This window comes from Chinchilla lanigera, unplaced genomic scaffold (genome assembly GCF_000276665.1).
Source record: "Chinchilla lanigera isolate Chin_1 unplaced genomic scaffold, ChiLan1.0 scaffold00022, whole genome shotgun sequence".
Taxonomy (NCBI): domain Eukaryota; kingdom Metazoa; phylum Chordata; class Mammalia; order Rodentia; family Chinchillidae; genus Chinchilla; species Chinchilla lanigera.
The window spans coordinates 4,695,526-4,712,721 of NW_004955423.1; the positions used below are offsets into that span (position 1 = coordinate 4,695,526).

Here is a 17,196-nt window from a genome sequence, read left to right on the forward strand (position 1 = left end):
TTTGAAGTTATATTATAATTTTTTAAATATTTAAAATGGTTTCTAAACACTCACTAACAAAAATTTATTGAGGAAAAAGCTAAATTTTTTACTGGGGCATCACAGTAAATTTTTTTAAGTAATGCATTACAGGGGTAGAAGTCATATTTACTTTTTAGGAGTATTTCCATTGATGAACTATTAATTTTAATTTTATGAGTTTATTATATTAAATAATGTATACTTAGCAGGAAAATAAAATATCAATAAAATATTAATTTTTAATATGTAATGAGTGTTTAATGTAAATATCAACATTTTCAGCATCAACTGTTTACTTGCTTACAAAACCTAAAAAAGGACAGAAATAAATTCCTATGTGAACTACAATGAGAATACAAACAAAACTTTACCGTGAAATAATCTTTGCTTCAGTTATTACACCTAAGGGGTCTTCACACATGACAACAGCATGTTCCACACACGAGTCCCGCTTACACTGACAGCACGTGTGCTTACCTTTCCTTTTTGTGTGACAGGCTGTACTTGTCCCCTCTCTCATCTTCCTCTTTTGTCAGGCACTTCCTATTATAATGTATGATGTGCACTTAGCAGGAAAATGAAATAGAAATAAAATAAAATACCCAATATATACCGAGTGCTTAGAATAAACATCAACATTTTCAACATCAACTGATTGTTTGCTTAATAAATCTAAAAAAACAAACCAACAGAAACAGATGCCTATGTGAACTACAATGAAAATACAAATAAAACTGTACCACAAAAATAATCTTTACTTCAATTATCACACCTAAGGAAGTTTTTGCACATGAAAACCACATATTTAATACACAAGTATCACACTGATAGACATGTGTTTTGTTTTACTGCCTTTTTTTTATGTCTTTCTGGTCTTGTTTTATTCCGAAGTTCTTGTGAAGTTTCATCTGTCTGGTCACTGATCTGCTCCTGAATTGTTTTACAAATTTTGGGGGGCAGATACATATTGTTATTCTCACGTTCTAAAATGATCATTTAATCAATTTCAGTCCCAATCCTCTATGAAAATTTCTCCATGATATTTTGTTCTTATTATTTTTTGTAAACTATGAAATTATGTAAGCCTGACGTGTAGGATTGAATAAGATGCAACCATTGGCCAACACTTCGTGGTTCACTTGGTGTCATAATTGCTGCATAACTTGTTAGCATCATCTTGTTGTAAAATGTGACCATTTCTGGCTTTGTTTGTGTTGAGAACTCACTATTGATCTTTTCTATTGTTTTTTTTTGAGACAGGGTCTCACTATATAGTCCAGGGTAGCCTTGCACTCAGCATGTAGCACAGGCTGACACGGAGCTTACAGGATCCTCTTCCCTTAACCTCCCAATTGCTGGGATTATAGGCATGTGCTACCACGCTGGGCTTTACTGTCAGTCTTATCATCGAGGTATAAGGTTGGCAGTATCAATACTACTTTGTTTCTCTTTGCATTGTAGGAGACCAAGGTTATGTCTTCCTGATATCCAAAGATTATGCTGTACATTTCTCTAACTCACCAGCCACAGAAGACTGCTGCATCCACTGCTGTGTTCTGTTCATGCGTCTCCCCGTGGAGGCCTCTGGGGTGGCTAGTATTCACTGTGGCTGTGCAGGTTCTAGCCACCCTTCCCACATAGTGAGTTCAGGCTCAAGGAGAAACCTTGCTACCTCCTTTACCTTCATTGAGTGTCTTTGTTTTCTCTTCCTATGGGCTTCAGTTCTCACTCAGATCCTTCCTGGTTCCCAGGGACCCACTTCCCTCCTTCTCTTCTGCATGTTGCTATCTTCCACTGTCTGGACACTAAATCTCAGAGAGGCTCTTACTCTGCAGCTCACCACTCTGGCATCTTCCCAGATATCCTCATAAGATTTTGTGACCTGCTTCTACTGTTTGATCCTTCAGGTATACTGGATCATGTTATAGCAGTTTTACTAGTCATATTTATAACAGTACTGAATTTTTCACCTGAATCAGTGTCTTCCATCTGTACTTCTCTATCTGACCTATCTTGCTCAGTATCATTGTCACAACTTCTTTGGCTTACATGATCCAAGCCATCATTGGTAGCTGAATCACCTGATGACTCACTTTCAACCTCCTTTTAACGTTGTAAAAGTAGATTTTTGTGCAACATTGTATAGAATTAGGCTAATTCTACAAGATAAATCAAAAGAAAACATTTCATAAAATAAATTATAAATACACAAAAATGTAATACAGCACATAGCATGGGTAAAACTCACCTGTTGCTACTTTGACACACATGCATACACCTTGGCATTCATCTACCTGAGAGGGAAACACAAAGATTGCTTCCTATATTTCCCCAGTGCAGCTACTGCCTACCGTTATGTTAAATACATATTTTCATTTAAAAAGTATGGTGCAGGACATCTTTTGCCCCCTACCCTATTACACCTGGAGGGTTAACTTTTTACAGCAGATTAGGGCATACAAAACTGGCAGGGGAAGTAGGCCTATTAATTACAGAGGTCCTGGAACATGTGCACAGAACAGTTCTCAAAGTTCTCACAAGAATTTGGGCAGGTTTTCAATAGGATGGCCTAGACCTGACATCAGCCTGAGGTGTGGGATCCTAGCATTGCTTCTTAGGACCTGTGTATAGAAGTTGTCTCAGGTTCTCTCAAAATTCAGACAGCATAAAGAAATAAATAATCTTTTTCCCATGGCAGCCCACCCTGCTTCCCATGGTGTTCTTTTATCTTGCTTTTTCCTTTTCTGCTCAGCCCAAGCTTTCTCTGCAGAGCTAGTTACTCCCTGACTCACACTTTTACTTTCATAAATGAACTTGGGCCCCCATTTTTTTTGGCCTGTTTATTCAATTCTTTGAGATGGAAAGAACCTGGAATCTAACTCCAGAGGGAGAAGGGAGAACCCCAGAACCTGTCAACTTGTAGTTTGCGAGCCACTTTCAGAAGCAGGCTATACAATAAAAAATTGGTCAGAATTTGTAAACTAGATAAGCAGCTGACACAAGCAGTAGTTTTACCTTTAGAACTGGGGGTCCTTGGTGAATTATTGTTAGGTCAGTAGATCTGTGGTTTCTTTTAGAAAATGGGCAAATAAATTGGTGTAAGGAGCATCTGAGCTGAGTTTCTTTTGCACATTATGATTGAGTACACTTGATCTGTTTTGTGAATAATGCTACAGTTTTGCAAATTGTAGGTCTATTTCAATGTTCAATTCTGCCATATTTTCCTAATTGTCAGTAGGATTATTTATTTCTTCTTTAGCAATAGCTTTAGTCACCAAAATCAAGACATAGACATCTACCATCTTCAGAAGTTTTCTTTTGGCACCTTTTGCTGTGATTATTTTTGTTTGTTTTATAACACCATTAAATATGAAATCTGCCTTAACAAATATCAATCTTGCATTCTTACATCTGGTAGTATGAGCAGCTTCACTGAAGATAACAATATGTAATGTAACAACCATTGTTAATTTCCTATAAAAACCCCAGATATTTCAGTGTAAAATACAACAGTGTGAACTATAGTCATTATATTATATAGCATATTTCTGGAACTTGTTCCTCTTGTGTAACTGAAACTTTATCACTGCTGTACAACTTCTGATTTCCCACTTGCCAAAGCCTCTGGCAACCTGAACAAAACATTCAGTTTTGTGCTTCTGAGTTTGACTCCTTCAGAGGGCATGTGTCAGTGAGACCAGGCTGTATTTGTCATTTTGTGCTTCCCTTCATTTACTTGGCATAGTGTTGTCCTGATTCTTCCATACATTCTTCTTGCCTCAGACTAAATAATGTTCCACCGCTGGGCATGGTGGCGCACGCCTGTAATCCCAGCACTTGGGAGGCTGAGGCAGGATCATTGTGATTTCAAGACCATCCTGGGCTACAAAATGCACTCAAGCCCAGCCTGAACTGCATAGCAAGACCCCGTCTCAAAAAGACAAAAAAAAAAAAAAAAAAAAAAAAAAAAAAAAAAAAAAAAAAAAAAAAAAAAAAAAAAAAAAAGAGAAAGAAAAAGAAAGAAAATAAATAAATAAATAAATAAATAAATAATGTGCTACCACACTGTGTAATATATCTACACATACCATATTTTCTTTATCTACTCATGGATATTTGTGTTATTTCCATATTTTGGCTATTGTGAGTAATGTTACAATGGCTATGAGAGTGCAAAAATCCCTTCAGTATCCTAATTTCAATTCTTTTTGGTCCATACTCAGAAATAGTATTGCTGAATCACATGATACTTATATTTGTAAGTTTTTGACAAATCTTTGCTCTGTTTTCTGTAGCAGGCTTGCTATTTTATACAATGTATTCTTTTATGGAATATAAAAGCTTCAGGGACTGGGGATTTAGTTCAGTGGTACAATGCTTGTGTAGCAAGTGTGAGGCCCTGGTTTCAGCCCTCAGCACCAAAAAATTGAAAAACAAAAAAGAAAAATAAAAGGTTCCAATTTCTTCACACCTTTGCCAGCATTTAACTTTTTTCCTCTTTGAACATTGTAAAGGAACTTGTTCATTTGTTTAGCTGAAGACTAAGGAAGCTAGCTAGTGAAAGGGCCTGAGAGAGAGTTGCATGACTAGACATACTGATAAGAATTAAAATAAGAACAGACAGTAAACCAGGACTTCGGACCTAGACTGAACTAGCTCAGGCAACATGGGTTGCTACCTCCTCCCTACTGAAGGGAGTTGCAGCCCCTCCCTACTAGCTCCTGAGTTTTGAGAAGTTAAAATGCAAAATAACCAGTTTTAGTCTAAAAGTTCTGCTTCCTTTAAACCTTACGTGCTGACTCACTGGGTTAAGGAGGCTGAGTCCCCAGCTGGTTGTTTTAAATTGTCAGAGCCACTCGTGATCTGGGGCCAGTAAATACCTGACAATGCCTGTGCTCTGCTTGTGTATAAAAAGTTCTGGACTGCGGAACTGTGCAGAAATGCCACTTTTCAGATTCCCTCCTGAAGAAACCAGAAAGTTTTTTCTCCTTATTTCCAACAAAACTCGCTTAAATTCCTCCATTTTGTTCATTTCATTCCTCAGTGTTGTGAGAACTTGAACTTGGTTTGTATAGAATTAACTGTTATTCAATAATAGTCATACAAATTTGAGGTGATATGTCATGTGGTTTTGCTTTATATTTTGCTGAATATCAGTGATATTAAATTGCTCTTTTGGTATGTTTTAAAAGTATATTATAAAGTTATAATAGTTAAAGCAGTATGGCACCAGTGTAAAGATAGAGATATGAAGGAGGAGATTAGGGTGTGGTAAACCAGATGGGTAAGTGATCATGACCTGTTAATCATGGAATTCCATACATGCACCCAAGCCCTACACTGGGACCAATCAGAGAATGCTTGCTCTAATTCTTCTACCACAAAATCAAGCAGTTTTTTTTTTTTTTTTTTAAATAGGGAAGCCTACATCTAACATCAGAAGAGAAGATACAAAAAATGGAGACCATTAACCTCATGGCCACTGTACCTTTCAGTGGCTTGCTTTGTACTTTGCAGAGCATATTTTTCCTATTTTTAAATAGCCTACATTCCCTCTGCAGAGCAAGCAGTCCTTTTATTAAATGCAAAAACTTGCTAACATTTTTGGATTTCTTGTCCAATTCTTTATAATTTAGCTCCTTATCTGACATATGCTTTATAGATATTTTCTAGTATTCCATAGACTGCTTTTCACTCTGTGGAATATATACTTAGCTGAGCAGTAGCTGTTCATTTGATATTGCCTCAGTTATCCATTTTTTGGTTCTTTTGACAACATCTTTTGTCATATGTATATAAAAATTGCTAGGACCAATATAAAGACTCTTGTGTTTCCTTTTAGAAGTTTTACAATATCAGGTATTATATTTGAGTCTTTAATCCATTTTTTACATATTATATCAGATGGAGGTGCTATTTCATTTTTGATGTGTAGATATCCAGTTTCTAACTCTGCTTGTTGAAGACATCATCCTAAGCCTACAGTATATTCATAACTCCCTGTGGAAGACTGATTGACTGTAATAGTGGATTTGTTTTTGGACTTTTTCATTGGTTGATGGGTCCTTTTTATGCCAGTACCATACTCTTTTAGGTATTGTAGCTTTGTAATATATTTAAAAATTGAGCTGTCTGGTACCGCCATTCTTGTTCTTCTTTCTGAGATGACTTTGGGAGCTTTGTGTCAAAAACTTTCTCTTGAATTTGTGGACCATCAAAAATATAAATGCCATAACTGACAGAGTCAGAGCCTACCATAAGGACAGAGGCCAAACAAACTACTGGTCCCTACACCCATTAAAAGCATGGTTTATGTTTTCATATGAGGCAGTCAAAAACTTGAGAGAATGGTTTTTGTTAAACACTGTTTTTGTTAAAAATGTTTTTGTTTGAACTTGGGCTTAAAGATATCCAGAAGGTAACTAAAAGCAGAAGAAATCTTGATCTTCACTCTGTATGTCTCCTTTAGTACCTACACCTTTGGGTCAAATCCCTTGTCAACTCTGCATACAACTACTTTAATCTCTTAGGTGGTGTCTGTCTCAAGGTTGCCAAACAAGGTCCATTAGCCTCGAGTTTGCATAACCTGTCATAGTCCTGCAAGTATGAGGACACTAAGATAAGAGATTTACAGGAACATTCAACCACACCCAGAGGTCCATTCATCGCCCTAAATCCTGGTTACCTAGGATTCAAGCAGAGCCTCATAGAGCTGAGAGTGCCCCAAGCAGAAGTGGTCATCTCATGGAAATGCCTTCTGCAGTGTCACGGTGCCTTGTTTAAACAAATGGTGACTGCTGTGCTCAGCATGAGAACTCAACAGCCATGCAGAAGGCAGCTGACTACTACAGCAAGCAGATGGCCCAGCGAGTGCAGCTTCCCACAGACACACTCCAGGAGCTGCTGGACAAGCACACGACCTGTGAGAAGGAGGCCATTGTGGTCTTCATGCAGTGCTCCTTCAAGGATGAAAATCAGGAATTTCAGAAAGACCTACTGTCTAATTCAACACATTTCATAAACTTCCCCTAAAAGGGTGAAGCCTGGAGGTGACTGTGTTAAACTCATGGTTTGTCTGTCATTCAAGGGTAAAGGACTTTGGATTCTTTTTTGAGAATATAACCCCTAAAAGTATATGCCTCCCTAATCTCAGGCACATGTGCAGAAATTTCTCTGGGTGACTGAAGAATAATCATCATAGTTGTCCTCCATAATACTTCTGGTGGATTCTGATAAATACATCTGGACTGCCAGCCTGCCCAGAGTACTTGCAAGTCATCCCTGAAGTGTTTGCTTCTTCAGTGCATATTTGTCCATTCCTAGCAACCAAGTTTCTCTCACCAGGCATTCATTTCAGATGGTTGTCCACTCTGTACTGCTCCTTGTGTGTATAATTGAAGATCAAACCACAGGGCACAGCAGCTACAAGAAACCGTAGATAAGTCTTGAAATTAGGAAGGTTCAGAAAGTTTCCCATAGTCTTACTGAGAATTTTCAGGATTTGGAATAAGTTACATTTTTGCTTCCTCATTCATCACACATCTTACTAAACTTGGATACTTTTCTCATGAGAGACAGATTGACCCTTCTACCATGTTCTCTGGGATTTCATCTCATCTCTGAGATATTTTTCTGGTGACATCTTTGTACATTACCCTTGCGGGAAATAATGAGTATGAAGAAGGCTTTCTTGTTGAATAGTGAAGAGGAATTTGATCAATACTGCGAGAATGAACCATCAGAAGCCTTAATGGAAAGCATTTCGGTAGAAATGTTCTCTTCCTGGAGGGCTCATCTACATCTGAAATCAAGGGAAAAGACTGAAAGGAAGTATTGGCAAGTGCCAGGGAAAAGAGTTCAGGTGAGGAGTGGGGTGGCCTCAGAAAGCCTTGAGAATAAAGTCAAGAGCTCTCTAAAAAGAGTTATGAGTAATAAGAAAACAGGGGAATAGCATGAAGTCTTCAGGGCCCCTTCCCAAGTTGGAAATAAGAACCAAGACTTCTTGCATGCAAGCCCCGTACTCTACCATAGGGTTACATCCCGGATCCCATTTTAGTTTTTACTGTTCTCTATTTGCTATATATTCCCAAGATTAGAAATGTTCATTACTAGAAAAACAGCACGGAGTTCATAAATCTAGACAGAATGGAGCAAAAAGTATTAATTTCTTCATGAACATTGTACTTGGAATGAGTCGAGCACTGGTCTACAAGCTGAGAGTGAATCAACTAAATAGCAAGTGCACATTGAGCGATATTGAAGAAGAAAATGGAGCTAACTTTTTAGAGTTAAGTTTCCTGAAACTAGCTACTCCTTGAACAGATTTGTTTTCCTGTCTTCCACCAACGCCGGGTACATATTCCCTTTATCTGACTGACCATACCCCGAGCCCATACATTATCTCAGACACTTGTTTCCTATAACTCCTGGCTTGCCCTGAGCTTGAATTTGCATACTTGCAACATACAGGATGTAGTTTTCTTTTAGGCCAATCAGTAATAATGAGCTAAGCTGTAACCAATCAATAACCACAAATACTCTGCTTCTATACTTGTCACTTGCAAATGTAAGCCTTAGAGTACCAAAGATCTGGGCCTTACATTGTTTTGAAGTCAGTGCCCATTAACGTCAATAAATCTGCCTCCAAATCCTGGGTGATATTTGGTGTTTATGTTTGCAGCTGCAGTATCACTTATGATTCTGTAGAAATGGGCTGTAGGTGGTGGTAATAAGCACAATGGTACAAGTATTATGCATCAAACTGTTCTTGCTCACGCAGTTATTGATGTGCTCTTTCCTAGACTTCTTAATTTCCTCTTCCAAATAGATTTAAGAAATATTTGGGTGTATTGTGGACATTTGGCACTTGTGAACTGACAGATTCAATAACTTTCCAAAAGGTCCAATGTCAGAGCAGAAAAAAGGAGCAACAGAGTATAGACAACATTTCTTATTGGAAGATAAATACATAAAAACATCAGAGATTGAGGTTTGCACAACTGCATTTAATTGTGACTGGCTGGAACCTAGAACTGGTGGAGGAAAGGAGTGCTGGGAGAGCTGCTGAGGGAGGGAAATGAGAAGTAGGAGCATGGAGGGTCTCTGCTCACACTGAGGAGCTTGAGCACTTCGTAGAAGGCCACTATAGAAGTGAAGTGATGTAGATATATTTATTTTGTCTACATATTTTGCCAGTGTTCTTTATTTTGTGATTCTATGAGCAGGGACATGTTCCAGAGGTTCCTGCAGTCCCAGGTAGCAGCAGAGGAATCCACCCTGCAGGCAGATAAATCTCTCACCAAAAAGGAGAAGGCTGTGGGCAAACTCAACTCCCAGGAATGGGCAGATTCCTGCAGTGCCTCCGGCAGATCCCACAAGAAGACCTTCCTCAGAAAGGTAGAAGCCTTTCCTTCTGTGAAATGCACATTCTGTGATGTGAAAAGAATAAGTGGGAGTTGCGGTTTTCTGTCATTCAGAGGCACAGGGCCTTTTTCCTCGCTTCTGAAATATGCTGTGGAGAGTGTGGATCTGTATGAATTCTATGGTTTCCTTCCTTTCAGATTTGCTTTGATCTCTGAGCTCAGTAAGGCAGAAATTAGTCTTCACTTCATTCTTTTTTCCTTTGTTGAGATCTTCCAGGGGCAGTGTGCTGGGCTGAGATGGAGGCAGCTGAAAAGAAACCAAAGTTTTTAAAACAAAAGAATGGCTCTCAAAGGCATCTCAAGGCAAGAGTCTCAAGAAAAACATGGACTAACTCTAAAAGAAGCTCACATTGGAGAGAGAAAACTTCCTCAGTGAGCTGAAAGTGATGTTGAACCACCTACTAAAGGCGGGTGTGCCCCTCCTCTATACTGCCCTTTGTTCTTGGTGCCCTGTCAAGGTGCTGAAAGTTACAGCCAGATTATGAAGGAAGTATTATTGCCACTTGGTGTTTGTACTCCTTACACTCTGATTTTTTTTTTTTTTTGATATTTTTAAGGTACCTTTCAAGTTTGCTCCACATTTGGACTCCAGAGCATTTAAATTGTTGTGGGTCATACAAGTTCTTAGACAGTATGATTGCTTTGGGATTCTCTCTTGGGAGATATTAAGATGATCAGACAAAGGCCTTATTAAACATTTTTTTTTTGAGACAGCATCTCATTAAGTAGCTCAGGCTGGCCTTGAAGTCCCTATGTAGCCCAGGCTGGCCCTGAACTTACAGCCATCCTCCTGTCTCTTCTTCCAGAGTGTTGGATTACAGACATGGGTGTCTTGGTTATTTTTTTCTCGCTGCTGGGACAAAATACCTGACGCCCAAAATTAAGGAAGGAAAGGTTTATTTCGCTTACAGTTTGTGGAAGTTTCAGTTCGTACTTGGCAGATTATAAGGCAGAGTGGCACATGGCAAAGAACTACAGCTCAGGGCAGCAGAACAGAGCTAAGCCGCAAGCACACACCAGGGCGGAATTGGGGAGGAATGCCCCAAGCACTCTTTTCCTCTCCCTTACATATGCAAACTATCCACTCCTGGGCAGGTGCAGCTCTCACACCTGTATTCAAACTCTTATAGCTTGCTCCCTGGCCTCTTGAGGCTTTGGGGGGACACACAGACATAAACCATAACATTCCACCCTTGGCCCCCCAAAGACTCATGCCCATCCCTTTATACAAACAGCAGTTAGTCCATCTGCAAGAGTTGCCAAAGTTCTAACAGTTTCAGCATTGCTGAGCAGTCCAAGTCCCAAGTCTCCTCTGAGATGTAAGGCAAACTCTTTGCTGTGACAAATGAAAAGTTAAACACGTACAAATGAAAAGTTAAACACTTCCAACATTCAATGGCACAAAATAAGCAGTACCATTCCAAAAGGCACAAACAGGGGGATACAGAGCATTGGGACCAAAGCAAGTCCAAAATCCAGCAGGGCTAACATTATGCCCTGTAATTCCACATGCAGCATCTGAAGCAACTTGTGGCACATTGTGAGCTCCAAAGGGCTTGCATGAGTCCATCCCTGTGGTGGTTACAGCTTCCATGACTTCTCTCTTAGGCCTGCTTTGCTCCCTCTGGGCAATTTTCCTTAGATAATCCATGGTCCTGGCTTTTCTAAACTTCTGAGGTCTCCAGGGCACCTTTTGCTTCACACTCACAGCCTCACACACTGCCCTCTCAGGGGCACACTGCCTGGCCTCCCAGGCCTTCTGAAATCTGGGTGGAAGCCTCTTAAACCTCAGAACTCCTGCATTCTCCATGCACTTAAAGCCAGGGCCATGTGGATGATGCCAAGGTCTGCTGCCACATGGAGCAGTAGCCAAGCTTTCCTCTCTCTTGGCCACAGGGGTCGAGTGCCTGGATCACTGGGCACTCTGAGTCCGATTCTGAGGAACAAATCCTCTATGCTGCCGCCATTCTGGAACCTGCTGCGGCTGCCGCCACCATTCTGAAACATGGTGCTCAGCAGCTTTCTTCTCAAAGCAAGGTCTTTCACCTTTGCAATTTTGAGGCTGCAAAGGGTGGAGACTTGCTGCTTCTTGTGATGCCCTCAGGCCATCTTTTCTATTCTCCTGTTCCTTCTCAGCAATAGAGATCACCTCAGTCTTATCTTTGCAGTCCACAGCATTACTGGAACTTCCTTTCTGGCTGAACTCACAACATTTTAAGTCATCCTGCTGGGCTCTTTGTTCTTGATTCTCAATATAAATCTGGTTAAAAGCCCCCAACAATAGCCATGCCACTGCCCCAACGTTCGACTGCCTTGAAATTTCTTTTGCCACATTAATCAGTCTGCTGCTGCCCTTAATCTCAGTCTTAGGCAAAGTCTCTGGACATGAGCAAAATGCAGACAAACTTTCTGCCAAGCCATAACACACATCATCTGGAGTCCAACGACCAATGCAGTCCTTCTTCCCAACAGAAACCTCCCAAACCCGGTCTTTACTGCCAAGATTTCTGTCAGCTTTCTGGTCTTCTGAGCTCTGACCAGAATCTCCTAAACAGAACAGCTGAAAACATTCTAGCGCTTCTCTTTCAGGCGACATCTCCAAACCTTTCCAAACACTTCCCACAAGCCATTTCCAAAGGCTCTTGAACCACATGGTCAGATATAGTCACAGCAACGGCCCCACTCCCGGTACCAAATTCTGTCTTGGTTACTTTTTTCTCGCTGCTGGAACAAAATACCTGATGCCCAAAATTAAGAAAGGAAAGGTTTATTTCGCTTACAGTTCGTGGAAATTTCAGTCTGTACTTGGCAGATTATAAGGCAGAGTGGCACATGGCAAAGAGCTACAGCTCAGGGGGGCAGAACACAGCTAAGCTGCAAGCACACACCAGGGCGGAATGGGGGAGGAATGCCCCAAGCACTCTTTTCCTCTCCCTTACATATGCAAACTATCTACTCCTGGGCAGGTGCAGCTCTCACACCCATATTCAAACTCTAATAGCCTGCCCCCTAGCCTCTTGAAGCTTTGGGGGGACACACAGACATAAACCATAATAATGGGCCACTACACTGAGTTAGATTTTCCAAACAGTTGTGATCAATATGATTAGCAACTGGGTTGCATTGCCAAGACCCATGTTATCAAGACTCCTGCTGCCCTCCAAAAATCCAGAGGTAGATCCATTCTATCATAAATTTCCAGACCTAAAAATACAAATTAGTGATAATTTCTGAACTTGTTGCAGTTCTCTGAAAGTGTGGGTGGCCTGCCTGAGTTAGCACATGTTATCAGAGGAATTCTACATTGGCTGAGAAGTTCTCATTGTCCCTATCATATGTTGACCATGCTGTCCAAGTGGCATTGAGCATCTGTGCAGTGACACCAGTGACATTTCTCACAAGGAAAACATGAATAATTTGTTTTTGTGTCATAGTCAGCACAGTAAGAAGAACTACAGTGGTGGATGAATACTAATAAAGTTAAAGTATGCTTCTTCACAATGTCTTGCTCCAACTCAGATAATATTCTTTGTTGTTAAGTTATTCTAAGAAAATTCAGACAATATGGTGTCTTTAGGGGTGAAATTTGATCACGTTTGTAAAGAAACCACATGGCTTTGATTTTGATGGCAAAGAATTGTATATTATGTAAATATCATCTACCTAAATTTGGCAACTCCCTGTGCCCACCTTCCAAAGATTTCTCTGGAAAGTACGTCTAACCTTGAAAGCAGACTCACAGTATCAGTGTCTTTAGAGTGGCTCCACCACTCCTTCTTCCTCCAGCATGACAAGTGCTCTGCTCACTAACTTGTGGAGAGACTTACAATTTCCAGATTCTGAAGATATTTTTTACATTTGATGGGTACAAAACTAGTGTCATGTTTCTTTTTTTGAATTTATTTGAGCATTAGTAAGGTTGAGCTTTTTATATTTACCTGTTGTCAAGGTTTTTATTCTACGGATGTAAACAATATACATAATTTAAAAGAGGGAGATAAATCCTTTGTTGCTTTCTTCATTAATATAATGTTCTTTTGTTGTTAGTTTGTTAGGAATCCTTGAATGTCCTAGATATTATTTCCCCATTATCCTAAGACATTGGAAATTTCTTGTTTTATCTACCACTCTTTTATAAACTTCATGTTATACATTCTACATACATTCAGATATAGGTATTGCCTCATGGATTGTTTTTAACACTTCTGTTTTTAGAGCAGTTTAGATTCTCACCACAGTTAAGCAGAGAGTGCTGATATTTTCCACATACCCCCACCTCCCACACAGGGACAGCCTCCTCTACTGTCCAAATTCCACACTGAAGTGACCTCTGTGTAACATTTGATGAGCCACACCTACACATCGATGTCACCCTGAGTCCATAGTCTGCACTTCGATTCACTCTTTATTTTATGGATTCTGTGGACGCTATGGGACAAATGTATAATGACTTGTGTCCACCATTACACATTTGTACCATGCAGAGTACTTTTACTGCACTACAAATCCTCTGTTCTCTTTTAGATATTTTCTCCCATACTAGAGATTGCCTTTTTATTCAGCAGATCATTTACTTTGCTGAGCAGAAACTACTTAGTTTAATGTTGCTCAGTTTTGTTTATTTCCTATCTTGGCTGTGTTCTCTTGGTCATATCTAAGAAATAATCATCACGACCAACATCAATAAGATTTTTCCTGCGTTTTTTTCCCAGTAGTTTCAATTTCTGGTTTTCAGTTAAGTCTTTAATCCTTTTCAAAATATTTATTTCATAAATAAAGGGTGTCAGGGGTTCAATGATATTTGTTTGCATGAGGATATCCAGTTTTTCTAACACTATTTGTTAGCAAGATCATTCTTAGCATCCAGGGTATTCTTGAAGTTTTTGTAAAATGGCAGTTAACTGTACCTGGTGAATTTACTTCAGGGTTCCCTATTTTTGTCATGGTCGATGTGTCTGCTTTCATATAGCTAACATAATTCTTTAATTATTTTAGTTTTGTACTATATTTTAAAATCAAGAAATGTGATACCTCTAGCTCTTGACTATTCTGAGTGTTCTTTTGAGAGACTTTCACTTTAACTTACAGACCACTGAAAAGTTACATTCCATAGTTAATAGTCAGCAATCATGATAGGCGGTGAGAGTAAACAACCTCTTGGACCTAAAACCTATTATTCATTAAAAGCATGACTTGTGTTTCCTTCTGTGGTAGTTAGGGACTTGAGGCAGTTTTTACTAAAAAAATATGATCTTCAATAGTGTAGATATGCCCTATCGGTAACTCAAAGCACAAGAAGCTTGACCTTCATTTCTATGTCTCCGTTACTACATTAAAACATCAGGTTAAATTTCTTTTAGTTCTGAATATAGCTTCAGTCCTTCTTCAGTGATAAGGTAGATTAAAACAAACCATCAGCAGAAATTTTACCCACAAAAGTTTCAACTGAAAAGTAAGAAAAAATGTTAAGGACATTTAGCTTTTGCAGCTGAAGTCTAGAGGGCACAGCAGTGACAAAGATCAAGCTGACCCCTTAGAAATGTCAGTCAGAGAAAACAGTGAAGGCTCTTGAGCTTGAGCAGCCAAGACAGCACGGTTTTGATGACAAGATTCAGATTGGCCCATTCACAAAAGAAGCAGGCCAGATTTTATGTTTTTGCTGGCGTGGGCGAGCATCAGGTTCCTCATGGTCTCAGTACTGCTTTGGCAGGATGGTTGAGGAAATGTCCTTACCGCCTGAGGGGACAGCAAGTCTCCATGAGACGCTGGTTCTTCTTGGTGCATTCTCAGCCCTGTGAGGCTCTGCTGGAGTACAAGGTAACCTAGGTTCAGGGCAATGACTGGAAACATCTGGGCGTAGCTGAGTGTTCCCGTAAATCACTTATCTTGGTGTCCTAAGTGCTGAAGTCAGTGAGATACGTTATGCACAGTCAGGGCTATCAACCATATTTTGACAATTTTTGGATGGATGCTCTCTAAATGATAATGCTCCTGTACATGAGCTGAGAAGCAGTTTGACTTAAAATTTTAAGGTAATAAAGGTGACATAGAGAATGAAGGTCAAGTGTTGTTTTGCCTTTAGTTTCTACCGGCCATCTGCAGGCCCAATGAAGAGTTGTTGCTTTTTAGCAAAAACATTTCTCTGAAGTTTCTGACACCTTGGAAGAAAATGCACATCGTACTTTTAATGAGTAACAGATTTAGGGTCAAGAGTGTGTTTGTCTGCTATACCCATGGTCAGCTTGGCTGTTTATTTGATGTCCTTCTTTTCTTAGTCATGCTTTTCTCTAAGCTGTGAAAGCATTTGTTGGATTGAACCCAGGACCTGCACACTGAGCTACACTCCCAGCTCTTTTTCATTTTTTATTTCAAGGCTGGGGTTTGCTAAGTTGACCAGGCTGGTCTGGAACTTAAGAGCTTCCTGCCTCATCTTCCCAGCCCATTTTGCACAAGTACAGTTGTTTAGGTCAGAGGAGTAAAAGAATCCTGGAGCAATTCTCAGCCACTGGGAACTGGGTAAATATTGTACATTTTCCTTCAAAGAGCAGTTTTGACATACAATAGCACCCAGTTCACAAACACTTCCATTTGCAAACAAAAGCTTTTGGCAAAATTTTTCTTCCATCTGCAAACTTTGCATCAGGTGACAAACATGACCATGGCCATCTTCCTTATACAAACAGAAAGAGAACCAACTCCTCTAAAATTGAAAAACCAATTAAGTTCATAAAAGGAGGCACCACTGTACATTGAATATAATTCTTCAATTAATCCACTGGGAGAATAATGTCTAGTTACCCAGAATGGCCACCAACTCAATACTTTGCTTCTTTGCTTTGTCCATTTTGTTTCTCACATTTTTCCTTTCCCTCTCCATTCTTCTTGCGGCTTCCTGCAGTATGTCCCAAATAGTAAACTACGTGAATGTCAGTCTCCTTTCCTGCAGGGAGGCCCCAAATGAAGACACATCCCCGTGGGAGCTTCAGACCTTATCACTTTTTGCCTCATTTCAGTGAACCTTTAATAAGCCTCCAGTAAAGACAATGTGTATATTAGAAACATATGGAGGGATTAGGATTTTGTGCAGCTGGCAGTTTTTCCTAATGTGGATTTATACTTTAGTAAAATTTATATATTGTCACAAGTTTACATTTAATAATTCCATGATTGATTATAGGTTTCTATGTACCTTATTTTAAAATGAATAATTTGCTATAGACTCAATGCTGATATAAAAAGATCAGTTTCCAGAGGAAAATGCAATCATTCTCATATTATTAATGAAATTAAGTTTTTCTGTAACCACATGATCACAGCACCTATAAGCTTTGCCTACTGAAGTAGAGCCTTGTGAAACATGAATGGCAAGTGCATTGTTTCTTAGCCTGTGATTAGAGTGGACAGAAATCCCACTACCAGTTCTTCATAAACTTCACCCTGGCCCACCTGACTCCGTCTAACTGGAGGCACATACTACACGCCCAAATGTTGAGCCCCCCAGCTCACTCACAGGGGCTGGCACTGAGTAGGTGTCCCCCAAGTCAAGCAGACTTTCCTGCATTACAACTATGTCTCATCCTCACCCATTTATCTTTGGCTTATCCATGTGTTATGGGAGTTAGATATTTGGTGGTGCAGACCTGTGTATGTATGGCCCAGGCACCTTGACAACAACACACATGAATGAAAAATCAGATGAGTGGAGACAACTTTTTTTGTTAATAATTCTGCTCAAAAAAGTTAATATGTTTTA

At 39.7% G+C, this 17,196-nt stretch overlaps 1 long non-coding RNA gene across 1 annotated transcript in view; it reads left to right on the forward strand.

The window, feature by feature from the left end:
• LOC102009517 overlaps positions 1-9,935 on the forward strand; it is a 40,021-nt gene extending 30,086 nt beyond the window's left edge. Inside the window, exons 2-3 of the long non-coding RNA XR_260953.1 lie at positions 9,246-9,417; positions 9,652-9,935. This is a non-coding gene — a long non-coding RNA (uncharacterized LOC102009517). The remainder of the gene's footprint in view (positions 1-9,245; positions 9,418-9,651) is intronic.
• Positions 9,936-17,196: the final 7,261 nt, after the last annotated feature.